Here is a 14,475-nt window from a genome sequence, read left to right on the forward strand (position 1 = left end):
GCTCCCTGGAAACACCCACCTGCTGAGAGATCCAGGTGCCTCCTTGCCGGCGTGATGAACGTGACACAGGGCACAAAAGTGGGGCGAGTGGGAGAATGAATTGAAATAAAGGAAAGAAAGCAACCTGTGAAAAACCAGCAAACAAGATGCCATCAGCAGTGAAAGTCAATGAGGCAAACGCCATCTGGCCCTGAAGATGAATGGAGTGAAAAAGGACGGCCTTGCCTCCTGGGGATCCAGCCTCCAACTGGGCTCAGAGTCACATACAGGCCTGCCTGCCTAAGACTAGCCTGTGCTGAGGGGACAAGCAGCAGTGTGTTTCTGCTGAGCAGGATCTTGGAGAGAGATTTGTCCCTTGATAATGTATCAGGGCATGTTTCCGCCTAATGGAAACTCTTCAGCAGGAAGGAGTTATAGTAGAGCTGCTTTATTTCCATCTGTGCTTAAGAGCAGAATTCAGGGCTTTGAATCCAGCGAGCTGTCCTTGAGACAACACAGCTGGTTTGCATCTGCCCACCTGCATTCACTCATTCGTTTCTAGGTTCATCCATCCTTCCATTCATTCATCCCTCCCTTCCTCCCTTTTCTGCCTCCACTGCTTTAGTCCATCCTCAGTGGGTCACTCCCCAGCGCTTGCTGGGCCTCCTGTATGGCCTGTTTCCCTGTGAGCCCTCTTCTATGTGGCCGGCAGAGCCTCTTTCCAAGCCCAAATCTGCTCTAATACCCACCAATCTTCAACAGCTCCCCACAGCTCACGGGTAATACCGCCCCATGATGGGGCCACTGCCACCCAGCCCACCTCATCTCTTGCTGCATCATCCCTCCTCATACCCCGGTCTGCACTCCATTCATGCCCAGCTATTACAGGCCACCGGTGAGCCCCATTGCTTCAAGCTTTGGTATCTTTGCTCATACATGTTCCTCATCCTGGAGCATCTTCCCTTTTGTCTTCTCCCACATCCCCTCACTGACATGCTGCTGATACTTGTTTAAGCATAAAGACCAAGTACAGCAGCCGTGAAAATGTGTCCTCATATCTCCTGTTGCAGGGAACATCATTAATGATGCCCCCACCTGCTGTTCTGCTGGTCCTCCCACTATGTTCTTGCTAAGGCCGTGATTCTTGGGGACTCTTCCCAGCCACTGACTGGGCACAGTGGGTCACTAAGGCAGCCCCACCCCACAAGATCTGAGATTCCTCCAATGGCAACTTGGGCTCAAGGACTCCCCATTGTTCTAGCCACAGCATTCTTGGAACTGCCCTGCAGTCTGAGACTCTCCCTATGCTATCCTCCTTTTCCACAGATGTCAGGCTGACTATGGCCTGAGGGCTCTTCCTATCACCTCTGCTCTCCCCGCCAATGAATCTCTTGCATGTCTAACCCTCTTTTTGCATGCGTGTGTGCTAAGTTATTTCAGTTGTGTCTGACTCTGCGACGCTATGGACTGTAGCCTGCCAGGCTCCCCTGTCCATGGGGATTCTACAGGCAAGAATACAGGAATGGGTTGCCATGCCCTCCTTCAGGGGATCCTCCCAACTCAGGGATCGAACCTGCATCTCTTATGTTTCCTGCATTGACAGGCAGACTATTTACCACTAGCCCCACCTGGGAAGCATGAACCAGAACTAATGGATCAAGTTAACATCACCTCTGTCCTGAAGGCTTTCCTAATCTCCCTCACGTAAACTTGAACCTTCTCCTTCGCACCCTCCCCTCTACCTTGGATGTACTGTTAATGATGGCACTGTAACTCTTCACCGTAATTATCTGTCTTATATGGCTGCCTTCACCTGCCAGACTGCAAACTCTGTGAGGACAATGGGTCCACAGTCTTATCTGTCTTGTTAACATCACTGCCTAGAACAGTGCCTGTTATATTTGGATGCACCATAGTATTTATGAAATGAGTCAATGATTGATCTAGTTATCCATTTATTTAGTTCCCATTGCCTGAGACCATGTGGTAGGTGCTGAGGATAGAAAGGTTCACAAATTCAAATCCCAGGGGACTTCCCTAGTGGTCCAGTGGTTAAGACTCTGGGCTCCAAATGCAGGTGGGCATGGGCTCCATCCTTGGATGGGAACTAAGATTACCACATGCTGCATGGAATGGCCAAAAAGTGAGGGGGCACGCTCGGGCTATTTGGTGGAACCAGCATGCATATATATAACTATTTTAAAAGAGCGAATGGAATAGCTACTATCAACATGGTACAAGAAAAGGACATAAGAACCCAGAAGAAGGGTTCTTCCCACTGGGGGTGGAGGAGGAGACATCAGGAAGGGTTTCTGAGAGAAGGAGGCTTTTGGAGTGGGTCCTGTAGGATTTGTAGGATTTATGCATGGAGAGTGACAGGAGGGACCTTCTAGGCCAGAGATTGCAGAAACCAGGTGATGCAAGCCATTTTGTTGTGGCTCAAATAATAAACAATCTGCCTGCAATGCAGGAGACCGGGGTTCAATCCCTGGGTTGGGAAGATCCCCTGGAGAAGGAAATGGCAACCCACACCAGTATTCTTGCTTGGAGAATCCCATGGACAGAGGAGCCTGGCGGGCTACAGCCCATGGGGTCACAAAGAGTCAGACACGACTGAGTGACTAACACATTTACATTTACAATGTGAAAATAGTCAAATACACACAAAAATGAATGTAACTTGCTTGTTTGACTCTTCTCTTCTGTTGCCACTGAAGAAAGCTTTATTTATTTGATGTTTGTTTGTTTACTCTGCCGGATTCCCCCAGGTCACCATCTGCCTCGGAGCCGAGAAAGCAGTCCTCACCTTGTTTATTTTCAGATTCTTCACATTGTCAATCTCCTTGACTGACTTTCCCCAGTTACATCTGGCAGGTTCCGAGGCCAGGACTGGCGCCTGGGAGGCTTCAGGCATTTGGCTCAACAAGCAGGAGCCTGCAATGACTATCCCGGCTGACACGTCCCCAGGCAGAGGACAGACTGGCTCTTATTAGCAGGGCCCAGAGGCTCCCAAGGGCTGGAACCCAGAGTGGGCACGGGAAGGGAGTGTGGTGTCAAACATCCCATCCACCATCACCTGCCTTTAGAAGGCACCATCTGGCTGCTGCTTGAAAATGCTCACCTCGGGAGGATTAGGAAGGCGGAGCCAAAGGGAGGGGGAGAGAAGGGGCTGAACCAGGTGCCTGCAGCCTGGACGGCGCTGGCTCTGTGCTGGCCAGCTTTGCCTGCATCTTCCTTGGGCACACGCAGAGCTGGGCCAGCAGGAGGCCACTCTAAAAGACACGCTGCAGATGCGCTCGGCGCCTCCCGGACGGGCTTTACTCAAGTGTGTGCTGGCAGCAAAAGCTCATGATCTTGGGAAAAGCTCTGATCTGGAGGCCCAGGGCCAAAATGCACTTGGGGGAGGCTGCTCCCGTAATCCAACCTGAGGTCCTCCTCCCTGCCATTGCCCTCCCTTAGCTCAGCAAGTCAATTCTCAGTTGCAAATTTCCTGGCTTTCAAACTTTCCTTGGGCTTCCCCGGTGGCACCGTGGTAAAGCATCCACTTGCCAGTGCAGAGATGCAGGAGATGTGGGTTCAAGCCCTGGGTCAGGAAGATCTCCTAGAGGAGGAAACGGCAACCCATTCCAGTATTCTTGCCTGGAGAATCGAATGGACAGAAGAGCCTGGCGGGCTACAGCCCAAGGGGTTGAGAGGGTAACAGGAAGGAAGACCAGGGTCTCCAAACGGAGGAAACAGGCTGCAAGTTTCAGACTTTCTTTTTATCTCTCTCTTAAGTGGCAAGAGGAAACAAACTGTTATATTTTTTCCCCTTCTCTACACAAATTTAAAAAGAGGTTTCTCTTAAAATTTTTTGTTGCCATAATGACACCTGGTTCCACCTGAACTTAACTTTTCTCAAACCAGGAGCTAACCAATGCATTTTTCTTATGGAAATCTTTGTCTTAAGCTATGTTAATGTACTATGCATTTACCCCAGACTCTGTCTTCAAGTCGGTTCCACCTAAAGGCTCAGAACCGACTTGACAAACTAGTATGTTATACTTATACACTGTTCTCTTAATCTATGTTAATGAAACTATATATTTGTATGGGAATCTGCCTTTCTTCAAGATTCATATCAATTGTTTTATGGCCCAGGATGACTCACCTGGTGCCAAGATGGTCTCAAAATGCATCTTGTGGGTGAGGGGCCTGGTGCCATCCTCTGAGTTTTGAGACATTTCCTTTCTTTCATTAGCAGACTGCTAGTAGCTATATAACATCCAGCTAAAGACTAGCAGGGGGGTATTCTTTCTGCCCCCCTTCTGATGTCTATGTCAGAAGCTTTCTCTATCTTTTATACTTTAATAAAACTTTATTACACAAAAGCTCTGAGCGGTCAGGCCTTGTCTCTGGCCCCGGATTGAATTCTTCTCCTCCGGAAGCCTAGAAAGAAGCCTGGCGTCTTTCGTGGTTCAGCAGCAACCTTTCAGGGTCACAAAGAGCTGGACACAACTGAGCACACACGTACCCAAACTTACCTCATCACAGAACCATAGGAACACAGAACTACCCGGCAGAGCAGCCCCTTCTCCAAAGCAAAATTCTTAAGTTCTCAGGAAAAATGAGCTCGGGCTTCTTCCAACTACAAGGTACCTATTATCCAAAAAGATTTTAATCATTGTTTTCAATGCTTACTTAATAAATGGTCTATATATGTACCATAATTTTTTTAAACTACAAAAATATAACACAAGTTTATTCTTCTTATTAAAATGCAAACAACAGAGGGAAAGTTCCTCTTCACATTCCCCAACTTGACCCTCTCCCAGAGATAGGAAGCTCTAACCAGTTTGGTGGTATCCATCGATAGTCTTTCATGACTAAGCGACTGAACTGAACTGATCCATATTCTTTCAGAGTACGGCATTTTAAAACTGAAATCTGGGTGGGATTCCTCTTTGGCTCCTCGACACGTATGTGATCATTGTGCGTACTGCCCTGCAGATGATCGTTTTTAGTCAACAACGAGACTTTGAGATCTGTCCCGGTCGGTCTTTCCAGACCTATGACATTGTGTGTGCTGTGAGTGGTATCCTGTGGTTTTGGTTTCTCATATACATCATCACTCCCACATTGACAGACATTGAGGTTTATTTCCAATTTGCCTCATTATTATGATGATCCCACTCTGATCCTCATTTCCCAAGCTCTTTGAGAAGGGAACATCTGCCACTGTCTCTCTAGGAGAGTTCCAAAGAAATAGAACTCCTGGGTTGAAGGGTATGTGCACTTTACACTTAATAGAACATTACCAAATGGCCCTCTGAAAGAGCGCAGTGATTTATCAGCCTACCCACAGGGTGGGGCAGGTGCCCCTTGCTGGTCTAACCAGCATCCCTTCTCATCTCCTTTCCCCTTGGTGCATTCCACAGCAGGAGCTGAGAAGATAAATAATCACTTTCCAAGCCCCTCCTGCAGCTAAGGGTGGCTCTGTGACACATTTCTGGCAAAAAAAAAACAACAACACAAAAACACATGGAAGACTCTAGGAGTAGAAATGTGGTTCTAGGAAAGATTTTGCTTTTTCTGATATAAAGAAAGGATGAGACAGGGTCATCTCTTGTTCCTTTCCTGCTTTGAGCTATCATAGTCTGCTTGAGACTCTGAGGTTACAGCCATGGATGACAAGTTGACAGGCTAAAGTGCCTGAGCAGAAAGACAGAAAGGGCCTGGATCGCAGGTTATATTACGGCCAGCAGCCACTTACTCTGGATGTCTCATTGCAGATGAAAAATAAAAGCTCAATTGTTTCAGCTCCTGCTAGTTGGGTATCTTTACTTGCAGCTGAATGAAAACCAAATAAGACAGAACATTGGTGCCAGGTACCCATTTTTGCTTTCACTTAACCTTGCTTTTTATATGCTATGGTAATAGGAGAAATTTCCTATTACTCTGTTGAACAATAAAATGATAATAGAAGTAATTTATTCACTGCCTACTTTTTAGAGAGTTGTGCTTATTTATTTTGGCTGCGCTAGGCCTTAATTGTGGCATGTGGGATCTAGTTCACTCGCCAGGGATCAAACCTGGACCCCCTGCATTGGGAGCTCAGAGTCTTAGCCCCTGGACCATCAGGGAAGTCCTCGATGCCTACTTTATGTGCATAATTTCTGATACTACAAAGATCCTGAGAGGCAAATTGATTATTTTAAAGAGGAAGCAAACAGAGGCCAAAAAAACTAGTGACTAGCCCACAGAAGACTACGTCTAGTCCCCAGACATAAAGTCAGGAACCGGGGTGGCTTACTTAATCCAGTAGGAACAATAGCAGTAGCAGGAAGTTGGCACTTATGTATGGGGTCATGCCATTTGCATGGTCAATGCCAGGGAGAATGGGAAAACCTTTGGTCATGGCTGGTGGCCAGGGTCTTACTCTCAGCTTGGCTTCTTGCCTTCTGCTCTGAGTCTTGGTGTCCTGGCTTCTGTTCTGTGGCCTCATAACTGGATCCTGCCCATTTCTATGCCTTTAAATTGGAGTTCTGATTACAGTCTGTCTACTTGTCATTTTAGGCCCTGTCACTGTCTCCCCCAAAGTAATCTTAATAAAAAATTTTAAAACGAACTGCTTAAAAAAACACTATTTTCATGTATGCCTATGCATATTACCTTCCTATTTAATCATTGACAACCTTGAACAGATTTATGAAAATAATTAGGGGAGGATGATAGTTGCAAATGCTTCTGTGTGCCAACGTGGGCCCCAAACCAACAGGAAAGAGGGGCTACCCACCCCAGTGCTTTTGGCCCCCAATCAATGTACCATGGATCTCACTCAAAGTTCTGCCATGGAGTGTATGGAGATCTTTGTATTCAAGATGGATATTTTCAGTTGCAAGAAAGATATATCCGGCTTAGACTAATGCAAGTAAAAATAGGATTTACTGGCAAATGTCCTGGGATATCTAGCAGAGACACTAGATCAATCATGGATCTGGGAGAGAACCAGCATTGTCTCTCCTGCTGTTTTGCTTTGCATGTCTCCACTTGACCTTATTCTGATAGATAAGTGCTCTCTATGAAGTGGGGTCTTTCATTTTCCCTGCCTCCCAGGTAGCAGCCATGGTGGAAGGAAACCATTTCCCACTAGCTCTGGTAGAAAAATCCCAAGGGGGACTTGGATTGGTTTTGGTTACATGTCTACTTCTGAACCAATCCCTGTGGACAGAGGAATAAGATACTTTGGTCATCCAGACCTGGGTGGAGTGGTTTCAGGGCTTCAGCCCTACCAAAACTACATGATGTGTGTTCCCCATGGGAAAGAGTGTTTCTGTGTACTAGATGGACAAAAGCAACAGGCAGGCACCAAACTGATTTGAGAAGACCTGAGATGAGGCTTCAGCCTTGAGGCTTTTGAGGGAGGAACTAAGGCTTACCATAATGTCATCATGGGACTTCCCCGGTGGCCCAGTGCTTAAGAATCCGCATTGCAGTGCAGGGTATGTGCGTTTGATCCCTGGCTGGGAAACTAAGATCCCACATGTTGAGGGGCAGCTAAACCCTCACACCACTGCTAGGGAGCCTGCGCTCTACTGAGCCCCCTGCAGCTGCAGTGATGAAAGATCCCTCATGACGCAATGAAGGTCCCTTGTGTCGTAACTCAGACTCAATGTAGCCAAATAAATAAATATTAAAAAAAAAAAACCAGTAATGTCATCGTGATTTACCAGGCAGGAGTGGGCTCAGCATGCTCAGTGTTTCTACATCCCTTGAAGAGATTCAGTGGCCTATGTTGGAGGGTGCGGAGAGTTCCCGTCTCAACAAGGCACCCTTTGGAATGGTCATTGGCTGGGGCAGAAAAGATGATATCCCAGATCCAACCTCTAGACAAAGAGGCTGCTCAAACCAAGTGACAAGACAGAGCCCAGAGGGCCTGAGAGAGATGACTCTTTTCCTGCCTCTTGCCACCAGTTACCTGGGTGTCTTGGTTCTCCCGAGGGAATCCAGAGAGTTGCTCAGTAGAGATACCTAGACTCAGTGTCACTTTTGAGGGAATGCATTGATCATTCACTCTATTTCTGTCTGTGTGTTTGTGGGTCAAATACACACCCACAGTTGTGATCTTCTTGGCTAAATGTACTCACAACAGCCTAGCACCTGTTCAATGATGATTGAAATTCCGCCCCTTACAGAGTGACTCCTCTTGCTTAAGAATGATCTCCTCTTAAAAATGCTAATTCCACAGGAGAGGGAAGGTTGTTAATTTATTTACAGTTAGTAAGAGGAATCTCATCAAGCTCTTTCATGAGAACAGCTTTTGATCAGAAATGCTGAGCCTCTTCTCACGAGAATCTAAGAACCAGACCATGAGCTCCCTGAAGGTGATTATATCCGGTTTATATTTGAGACATCCACCCAGCAAGATAGGGCTTCCCTGGTGGCTCAGAGGTTAAAGCGTCTGCCTGCAATGCGGGAGACCCGGGTTTGATCCCTGGGTCAGGAAGATCCCATGGAGAAGGAAATGGCAACCCACTCCAGTATTCTTGCCTGGAAAATCCCATGGAGGAAGGAGCCTGGTAGGCTGGAGTCCACGGGGGTCGCAAAGATTTGGACACGACTGAGCTACTTCACTTTCACTTTTCTTTCACTTTCCTGGCAAGAACCTTCCACACAGCAGTTTCTCACTGCAAGTTTTTCTGTGAAGAATCTTCAAATTACTTCAAAATTTATAATAAAATTATATTATGCATATATATTATAAAATATATATATTGTGTGTAACTGCGAGTTAGAGGGGGACTGAGATGGAGGAATCTCGTCCAACATTTGGGCTTAACCTAGAGTCAAAGAGATGGCAATAAGGGTAGAGGAGAGAAACGCTGAGTTCAGGAGATTCTGAACATTCGAGTGGGAAGCACCTCGAAAACATGTTAGTGTCTGAATTATTTAAAATGCTGATGAGAGCATCAACCTTCCCATAGCCTGAGGAATGCAGAGGTCTCCGCAGACCTCAGCCTACTCTGAGGGCAGGTGATACAGATGGTGCCTGGGTTATGTTCAGTTGGTATAAAGCTCATTCACTCTTCTCCAACACCTCTTGAATCAGGATAAACCTTTTAAATGCATTTTCACTTTTCTGAAAGGCCGTGTAATGTAGTGGTTAACAGCCTAACATATAAAGACTGTAGAGATATAGATTCTAGTGTGGCCGTGCACAGCGATGTGACCACGTGCGACAGGTTTAATCTCTTCGTGCCTCAGTGTCCTCACCAGAGAAACAAAATAATAGTAGTCCCTAACTTTGTGGAGTTGTGTTGGGACATTAAATGAGTTAATATACACAGAAAGTTTGAGATGAGCCTTGGCATATGGAAAGTATTGTGTTGTTCTTGAGTTGCTCAGTCAGGCAATTTTGCAACCCCATGGACTATATAGCCGCCAGGCTCCTCTGTCCCTGGTATTTCCCAGGCAAGAAAACTACAGTGGGTTGCCATTTTCTTCTCCAGGGGATCTTCCCAACCCAGGGTTTGAGCCCATGTCTCCTTCCTCGGCAGGTGGATTCTTTATCACTGAGCCACCAGGAAAGCCTGGGAAGTACCATATGCTTGGCTATTTTTATTATTTCCCCAAAGTGATAGGGGAAAGGAAAACCGTATTAGAGGGAGAACTTGAATATCCCCTTTCTTATTTAACAGAAGCAGAAGCTGACTGTCCCCTCTCCATCAGAGAGGGCCCCTCAGGATCAGCGATGCCCTGGAGGTGCTCCGTGCCATGCTGCCGACTGGCCCAGGTACTGTGCCCTTCCTTGCTGCAGGGCCTTAGGTGGACAGCAGAGCACCAGACTTTGACCAGCACCATGGGCACTGAGGATGCTCTGTTTTCACGACTTTTCTGTCTCGAAATTAAGAAGGCATGGAAACAGGGTAAGCCTGCTTCTCTTTTCTTCCTAAACCTAAACCCTTCCTAAACCCTCCTCAACCATGGCTTCTTTTCCCTAAACATCTACTAAGCCCTTGGGTCAGAGTTGAGTGTGATGAGGAGGTGTGTGGCACCGTGGTTATGGGTCACTCATTACAAAATGAGAGACTCACCTGAATGACCAGTGGTCAGGGGCCAGGAGGACAGCGAAGGCTGGAGCTCTCATCAGGTTGGGGCTTGGGCCAGAAGAAAGCCTTTGCCCAGTGGATTCTTAGTCCCATGATGGGCTGGGTGAGGAGGAGATAGGATGCTAGAGTGGGGGACGAGGCAGCATGAAGGACCTATGGCCGCTGCTGGCGAGACAAGGGTGCTTAGACACCATGCCAATACAAGCCCAGACCCTGGACTCAGATCTGGGGTGAAGTCAATCCCAGATCCTCACCACTTAGAGTCCCCTTGGAGTGTCACTTAATCCTCTATGACACCCCAAGCACTTCTCAGTTCCCACTTGCGCATCTGCCAATAAAAGGCGGGGTGGTGATGTGGGGGCGGGAGGAAGTTTTAGGACCACAGCATCACTGCTGTAGACTCAGACTTCTACAGGTGAAAGTAGTCCTTGATTGCTCATTACTTGTGAACAGGATGGTTTGGGAAAAGGTGATTAGAATACTGCAGAATGTGCTTCTCCTGGCCCAAGCTCTCTCACCTCCACAAGGTAATGCATTCTGCTTACAAAGCACATCGTTTCTCTAAGAAATTGATTGTTGCTGTATCCAAACTGTACCTCTACTCTGCTATCTTTGAATCTCACGGGCAAGACAGACGAAAGAATGCAGTATCTTATCTCATAGAGACTTAAAAATTCTATTGGGTTTCATGGTTCTGTGCTCTAAGATGGTTACAGATTTGATTCTCCTGGTAGACAGGGAGAAGGCTGCAGAATCATGGGGTCCTTCTAAATTTGAGGCTATTATTAGATCCCCCCCAACCACTATTCTACACCACTCACTTGGAACCAGGGCCAAAATCTTGTCCCCAGATAGGATAGTTTTTCCCCCCTAGGAAAGGCTTCAGTGATCCCTGATGGAACTTGGCCTTTTGTCCATAGAACATGGTTGAATTGCATCTTTTGTCCTTTCAGAATTCCCCAGTATCCAGATACAGCCAACTTTCTACTACACCTGCTTTCATTCAGCAAGTGTATTATCTGCACAATATCAAAAATTGTTCAGTTCAGTTCAGTTCAGTCACTCAGTCGTGTCCGACTCTTTGTAACCCCCTGAATTGCAGCACGCCACCTCCCTGTCCATCACCAACTCCTGGAGTTTACTCAAACTCATGTCCATCGAGCCAGTGATGCCATCCAGCCATCTCATCCTCTGTCATCCCCTTCTCCTCCTGCCCCCAATCCCTCCCAGCATCAGGGTCTTTTCCAATGAGTCAACTCTTCGCATGAAGTGGCTAAAGTATTGGAGTTTCAGCTTCAGCATCAGTCCTTCCAATGAACACCCAGGACTGATCTCCTTTAGGATGGATTGGTTGGAACTCCTTGCAGTCCAAGGGACTCTCAAGAGTCTTCTCCAACACCACAGTTCAAAAGCATCAATTTTTCAGAGCTCAGATTTCTTCACAGTCCAATTCTTACATCCATACACGACCACTGGAAAAACCATAGGCTTGACGAGATGGACCTTTGTTGGCAAAGTAATGTCTCTGCTTTTTAATATGCTATCTAGATTGGTCATAACTTTCCTTCCAAGGAGTAAGCGTCTTTTAATTTCATGGCTGCAGTCATCACCTGCAGTGATTTTGGAGCCCAAAAAAATAAAGTCAGCCACTGTTTCCACTGTTTCCCCATCTATTTCCCATGAAGTGATGGGACCAGATGCCATGATCTTAGTTTTCTGAACGTTGAGCTTTAAGCCAACTTTTCCACTCTCCTCTTTCACTTTCATCAAGAGGCTTTTTAGTTCCTCTTCACTTTCTGCCATAAGGGTGTTGTCATCTACATATCTGAAGTTATTGATATTTCTCCCGGAAATCGTGATTCCAGCTTGTGCTTCTTCCAGCCCAGCGTTTCTCATGATATACTCTGCATATAAGTTAAATAAACAGGGTGACAATATGCAGCCTTGACATACTCCTTTTCCTATTTGAAACCAGTCTGTTGTTCCATGTCCAGTTCTAACTGTTGCTTCCTGACCTGCATACAGGTTTGTCAAGAGGCAGGTCAGGTGGTCTGGTATGCCCATCTCTTTCAGAATTTTCCACAGTTTATTGTGATCCAGACAGTCAAAGGCTTTGGCATAGTCAATAAAGCAGAAATAGATGTTTTTCTGGAACTCTCTTGCTTTTTTGATGATCCAGCGGATGTTGTCAATTTGATCTCTGGCTCCTCTGCCTTTTCTAAAACCAGCTTGAAATTGTTAGGTCTGCTCAAATTTTTTGATAGGGAACAGAAAGACCTTAATATTATTAAGTCCCAATTTTTCCAACCTCCAAAATTTTTCAATAGATCTCTACCATGATGACCGCCCTGCAGTGTCCTGACCCAGATTTCCCTTAACTTGGTGCCACTTGTCCTGCAGGAGTGGATTCTTTACAATCAAAGCCAGATCATCTGGGATGGAGTCCTGGCTGGTAATGACCAGCTAGTGACTTAACCTCTTTGCCTCAGTGCCCACAAATGTAAAATGAAGATGATAATGGTACCTGCTTAATCGGATGTTGGAATACTAATTGCGTTGATACATGTAAGAGCTTCCCTGGTGGCTCAGTTGGTAAAGAATCTGCCTGCAATGCACGAGACCTGAGTTTGATCCCTGGGTCAGGAAGATCCCCTAGAGAAGGAAATGGCAACCCACTCCAGTATGCTTGCCTGGAGAATTCCATGGATGGAGGAGCTTGGTGGGCTGCAGTCCATGGGATCACAAAGGATCAGTTGGGGACTGGCACATAGCAAGAGCTCTAGATGTTAGCTGGTATCTGGTCCCACACACGAGAGGTGATGTGCAGGTGAATTCTCTGGACTACTTCTCACTGCTCTGCATAGGATAAATTACAGGAAATATAGGCCTTTGCTTGTGGTGCGAAGAATGATTTGCACATTTGGAAAAGGACAGTGGTCTCAGATTGGCAGGGTGCACTTCTTCGCTGATCCCTGCAATGTATGTAAAATATAAAAACCCAGTTCGTGCACTTTTGTTCCCAAAAGCTCCATTCCCCAAGGCACAGGGAATTTACCATCCCTTTGGGTAGAGCGGTCAGGCATTATCCCTGTCTATTCTATAATTGACCTTGAAAGCCAGAGCATAAATTGAAAGAAGTGGAGGCATGTCTGCTGTGTGTTGGAAGGTCCTCCCATCCAGTACTGTCTTATTCATTGAAAAACATTTATTAATGGATTTCTCTGGTGGTCCAGTGGCTAAGAGTCTGAGCTCCCAGTGAAGGGGGCTCAGGTTCTATTCCATGTCAGGGAACTAAATCCCATATGCGGTACTGAGAGTTTGCATGCTGTAATTAAAGAATCTGTATGTAACAAAGATCGAAGATCCTTAATGCCGAAACTAAGACCTGGTGCAGCCAAATAAATAAAAATTTTTTAAAAAGCATTTATTGAGCACCTACTGTATCCAGACACTGCCGTAAGTCTGTAGGTCCTGGATATATAGTGGTAAACGAGATAGATGTGGTCTTTGGTCTCTTGGTGCTTGTATCACCAAGATCCAACAAACTCAGCATCCTATTAGAACTTCTCATTAAACACCTCTTCTTCCAAACAGCATATCCGGAATGATGAGCCTACATGAGCACAAGATTCTGAAGTGCCCCACAAATCAGTGAATCCCCAAAGAAAGATAACATAACAGCCACTATAGTTTTGATGATGTGCATACTTTGCTGTGTTCTGATACTTTTTTGAAATTAGATCATGCATGTCTGGACACATCTATATTTTTCACAAATATTTAATTAAACTGAATGCCCCATTCCTAGAGCACATGAAAAAACAGACACCTCCACTTTACATAAGGTACTTGTATGGTTTTGTTGGTTTTCACTTGCATGTCTTCTTTGTATGTGTCCTTTGGTGTCTCATTAGTCATTCGTCTTTTCTAACCCTCTGGACTGTGAGCTTCATCAGAGGAGGAAATTTCCTAAATCTGTATGCATCCCACTGATGACATTTCCTAACTGACTGCCCCAGCCTCCTAGGGAGGAGGACCAGCTAAGTAAGAGGGAAGGAAGGTCTTGTCTGAGGCCTAGTGATATGTCTGAGCCTTCTCTCGGGGTTCTGCCCTGGGAGCCGTTTTCTGATGTTCAAAGGAAAACTGTCAGAAAACTGATTCCACTTATACGAGGTACCAAGAAGAGTCTAATTCAGAGAGTCGGAAAGTACGTTGGTAGATGCCAGGGGTTGGGAGTGGGGAGGGGTGTGGAGGGAGAATGGGGTGTTTGAGTTTAGGAAAGTGGAAAATTCGGGAGACGGATGACTGTGAGAATTGCACAACACTGTGAATGCACTTACTGCTAGTACTAAGTATTTAGTACTAAGTGCTCAGTACTTAATACAGTTCAATATGGTTAAAACAGTAT

The sequence above is a fragment of the Cervus canadensis genome, chromosome 24 (assembly GCF_019320065.1).
Source record: "Cervus canadensis isolate Bull #8, Minnesota chromosome 24, ASM1932006v1, whole genome shotgun sequence".
NCBI classification, from domain to species: Eukaryota; Metazoa; Chordata; class Mammalia; order Artiodactyla; family Cervidae; genus Cervus; species Cervus canadensis.